A 5,814-nucleotide genomic window follows, 5' to 3' on the forward strand; every position below is an offset into this window, starting at 1 on the left:
TGCTAACAATAGGTTATATTCAAGTACTGATAAACTTGATGAGCAACTGATGTTACAAAAGCCTAAGGGAGACATGACCGAGATTTAATATTTAGAAGGAAAATATTCAAAGGAGTCCAAACACTCAGTTGAGCAAGAACCTAAACAAGATCCAAATCAAATATCAGATTAAATTGAGGAACATAAGGAATAAGGGAAATCATTTGAAGGAAGATGTTATGCTTGCAAAAAATATGGACACATGAAGAAAGATTGCAAAGGTAACATGGATACAAAACCTTTTACTAGAGATTGTTTCAATTAATGGCTTTATGGACATAAATGACATGAATGCAAGAAACCTAATCAAGGATATAATGGAATAGAAAATGAGAGATCAAACATGATAGCAATAAGATCTTTGGGAATGGACAATTTTATTAACACTAGCGTCACATTCTACAAATGTAATAACTTTGGACACATAGCCAGTGATTTTAGATTGCAAGTTAATCATAATGGACAAAGCTATGGAAATTTAGTTTTTGCATGCTATAATTATAATTAATTTGGTTAATATAGCTAGGTATTACAAATTTAATGTATTTGTGAACAACATGAGAGAACCTAATATCAAAAGAAGTAATTATGCAGGAAGAAGGAACTCTAATGTCAACAACATTAACATTTTTTTTGTGAAGGAAGGTAGCATTACTAAGAAAAAGGTTGGAAGGAAAAGGATTAGGTTAATGCAGAGAACAAACGGGAAATAGTGTCAAGCATTGAATCCTCTCCTTCAACCTAAATAACTATTAGAGCTATAAGGGGAGCACTTCATTAATAAATCATCAAACCTTAAATATGAAGAGTTAAGGTATACAAAGTTGATACGAGGTATGTAAGGTATCCTATTTTCTATATCTAAGTTTACATATCTTAATATGACCGTATGGATGTTGACTATGAAATTGAGCATGTTTAATTAAAGTCTACCAACTTTTTGTACTACACACTAAATGCATTAATGACATAAGGTATGATTGAGGATTTAAAGGATAAATTTGAGTTCAGTATCATTATTTGAGAAATTCAAGACATCAGAGAGCCAAGCTTAAAGAGTTGGAAAGAGATCAAAGTATTTTCAAAGCGTTTGCAGAAATCCCTAACATGATCATCAAAAAGTATTTTATACATTTAACAAAGTTGTTATTTCAAACCAATTACAATTGTTCTAAATTAGATAAATCATGGATAAAACACAACTATATAATGCCAAAGATAGGCCTAGACATCAATTAAAGAAGCACCCTTTTATATCCATGGAAGATGATCCTTCTAGTGCATTTTTTTAAATGCTCGAAGGAGTATTACATGTGGAAGACATAAGATTGTATATTCATAGTAAAATTGAAGTTATTTCTAGTAAGGATATACAGAAAGACCTATATGAGATATACAAGACATACAAGACCCTTAAACTTGAGTTTGCACATTTGGAGAACCTAAATATACTACAATACATAGAATATGAGGATTTTAATAAATGGATAAGGATAGTTCTTAGCATCATCCATGACTAGTTCTTTTGGTTAGGAGATAAGCCTACTATAATCACAAAGGAATTGATTCACCTTGTGACTAGATTGGACAATGCTAAAATAGTAGCTATTGCCACTAAAATGGTGGAAAAAGAAGTTGAAGTTAACACTAGTACCAAATAGGATAAGAGAGCAATGACATTATCTGACATAAGGCAATAAGATGTAAGGATAACTGAAAAAATCCTAGGATACAAGATGTATTGTAGCACAAGGAACAATTCAATTTTAGTTGGAGTTATACAGACAACATATAAAATGGTAGTAGAAAAAGAATATTTTGATGTTTGTGAGATAGTAAGATAACAAATATTTGAGAACTTGTGGACAATTAAGCATGATAAGAGTTAACCATTTAGGTTTGGATAATTGATCTTACACATTCTTTTACATCATGCCACTAGTACATTTCCCCTTGTTTTTTGACCAAAGACCATATTGGCCTATGATTTCTTTTTCTTTTTTGTTTTTATGCTTGAGTTGGTCAAAATTTTGACCAAATCGGATTCATAATGAAAAAATAATAATATTTAGTATTTTGTTATTTGACGCGCGATTTTTTTTGGCGGTGGGAGTTTGTTGTTTAGTTTGTGCTTAGACTGTATAGGAACATGTCTTAGCATAACAAGACCTTGAGGTAAATTCTTGTTGCTCAAAGCTTATGAATGTTTATAGGTTGGAATGATATGTAGCATTTTCCTTTTGTAGAACTACATAAATTTTGCATAGAAAAAATCTATGCAAAAATATTTAGGGTTAAAGCAATTATTTTTCCCCATGGTGAGTATGAGATTTAAATTAGAGATTGTTGTGGATTGGGATATTTGGTACATCTACTACAACCATGGGAGGCTCCATATTGGCTATGTTGTGTTCATGTAACCAATCATGTATTTGGACTTGCTAACCTTTTTTGCAGCTTATGCATTGTAAGTTGTGCTGTTTAGGTGCATAGGGCTCATTTGTTAGTGTATTGAGTATATGCTTTTGGTAGATTAGAATGCCTGTAATGTATGATATTATCATGTTTTTGAGTTTAGTAGGTATCTATTTGTAACTATAATATCTAACATATATTTTAGAATTACTAAAGAGAATAAGAAAAATGCTATCCTCTTCATTCTTTGGAACATGGTGAACTTAGGCATTGCATGATTAAATCCTCTCATTGAATCTTGACATAGATCCAAGCTTATGCATCATAACTTGTGCTCTTTAGGGGTGCATGGCTCTTTGTCACTATATCATTACATTATGTATATGCTTTTGGTATATTTCAAATGCCTATGATGTATAATGTTATCATGTTTTACAGTTTAGAAGCTATCCACTTGTTACTATGATAATTAACATAAATTTTAGAATTGTTGAAGAGAATAAGAAAATTGCCAACCTCTTTAGTCTTTGGAGCATGGTGAACCTAGGTATGACATGATAAAATCCTCTCATTGAAACTTATTTTAGATCCTTTCCCATGCTAAATGTTGGTAACTTGAGCATCATGAAGATCTGGCCTCTGGAGTCTGGACATAATGTTGATTTGAAGCATAGTGTTACTATTGAATATATAGATTCCATTGGGAGAATGATGAGGAATGAAAGGTTGTACATAAACAAATTCTAAATTCTACAATCTACTACCACTCAATGAATGACTACACTCACCAATTAGCAGAAGAGAAGTTGAATGAATGTAATAGTTTAAACACACTAAGATATGCTTACTCTTCTATAACTAAGATATAACGACTGACAATATGAACCCATAACAAAATAATGAGACAATTTCTAGACTGTAGTCTTAGTTTCAAAGAAAATTTGATAAATGTAATTGTCCTTGCAAAAAGTGTAAGGGCTTAAAGAATTGAAGAATTATAATCACAATAGCCCAAAGTCAATATAGGCAACATGGTCACGTTCAAGGGGGCCACTATTTTTGTCGATTAGTGAATGCAAATTTCCAACTGGAGGAACATGGAGGTGTGAATATCCAAGCTGAGGATAATACTCCCATGGAAGAAGATGATAATATGCCACATGAAATGATTGAAGAAGATGGTATTGGTGCAGTTGATGAAAATGCTCACAATGATGGTACTAGTGCATCTGATATTGATGATGAAGATGGTATTGATATACCTATACTTGAGATAGTACACAAGCCCATATACCAAGGCTCCCAAGCAACTCTTCTCTCTACTATAGTGTTGTTGGTGAACTTAAAGGTTATGAATGGTTTATCCAATGTAGCAATGTCATGTATGCTAAGGTATGCCATTTTTGTCATCTTCAATGTTAGCATACCATTACTATTTATTATATTAACAATTTATATTTGTTTTTGTAGGTTGATAGATGAGTTTTTGTTACCACCATCAAATATTCTACCTCATTCGTACTGAGAATTATCTACTATTATGAATCAAATTGGAATGAAGTATCAGATAATACATGCATGTCTCAATGATCACATTTTATATCATAAATAACATTAATTTGCAATAGAATGCCCTAATTGTCATATTTGTAGATATTGGTCAGATCAAATGATAAAAAAAGTGCCTCACAAGGTTCTTTGGTACATTCTCATTATTCCACATCTTCAACAATTATTCAGGTGTACTAGGTTGGCACAATTTATGGATTACCTTGCACACAATATAAGTCAAGATAACATTATGCGAATGTTTGCGAATGGCTCTAAATTTAAAGAGATAGAAGAAATATGGCCACACTTTAAAGAAGAACTTCATAATTTCAAGCTTGCATTGGTAGTGGACGGTATCAATCCATTTGGAGATATGAGATCCGTTTACTTAGTGTGGCCTATTTTTGTTATTAACAATAAAATTCCTCCTCAAATGTCCATAAAGAGGGAGCACAAAATTTTCTCAATGATTGCACCAAGTATTTTTTCATTTAATAGTTATCTAAATTAATTTATAACAATGCATCATAATGGTCATAATAATTATGTAATGTTGATGTTCATTCAATTACTAGGTAAATACCAAGTTAAAGATATGAACGTGTACATTGAGCCCCTTATTGACGAGTTGTTGAAGTTATGGAATAGGGTCACTATGTATGACATCTCTAGACCAATAAGACAAAGACAATTTCAATTCCATGCAATCCTTGTACATGAACAATACATGATGCGCCTGGGATAACTAATTTTTGAAGTATGTTATATTGTTAAGGTCACATATTTTTGGTCTGTTACAGTGCTTACATATTATTGTTGTATGATTAAGTTGTGTATCATAATTGTACATAATATAATTGTACATTATCTTTTAGGTCTTTAGACAAAGGAAAATTCGCATGTCCAATTTGTGGTCCGAAGATGAAATCTCGTCATTCAAGAAGTTTAGGAAAGTAGGTGTTTGATGAGTTTAGACACTTTCCCCACAATAATCATAAGTATCAAATTAATGAATAACATATTTTTAATGGGAAAGAAGAGACAACATCAAGGCCATGAAGAATGACACCTCATATATGGAAGTTGGGATACGATCGATGAAATTGCCGAGGTAATGTCTAGTTTGTGGTCTAAAGTTTGAAATTTATATTTTGATATTGTCTTTTATTTAGTAATGATGCAATTATGCTTATGAAGGTCATCAAGGCACCAATGACCAACTTCCTAGAGGAATAAAAAGCTATTCTACTCAATTTAGTAGGTTACCATACTACAAAGATCTCTGAATCGTGCATTTGTTTGATGCTATGCATATTGGAAAGAATATAACAAAGACACTATAGAAAATATTGGATGGAAGGCGTGATAGAGAAAAAATTACCAAATTTTTTAATGACATTCATGAATCCAATCATGCACTAAGATATTTTATTGAATCAAATAGCAATGGAGATAGCATAAATACGAGTGCCTTTCCTTGGTTATTAATAGAGCAATAAAGTGATGCATTAAAAGAAGTCATAACAAAATCAAAATTTCCTATAAGATTTGTTATAAATATAAGCAATCTTATATCAAAGAAAGGTGATTTTGGGCCAGGGTTGAAAACACATTATTGGCATACCTTATTCAATGTAAGTCATGTTCTCTATTTACAATATATTTGTAAAATTGCATGAACTACCTATTGTATTATTTCATGATATATCGAAAAGATCATTTTTTAATGATTGTAGTATGTCTTACCTCTATCCCTATGATCTTGGAAAATACGAGGTTAGATGTGTTATTTCTTAGAATTGTTGTACA

The sequence above is a fragment of the Cupressus sempervirens genome, chromosome 3 (assembly GCF_028749045.1).
Source record: "Cupressus sempervirens isolate cs-2001-9-10 chromosome 3, ASM2874904v1, whole genome shotgun sequence".
Lineage (NCBI taxonomy): Eukaryota > Viridiplantae > Streptophyta > Pinopsida > Cupressales > Cupressaceae > Cupressus > Cupressus sempervirens.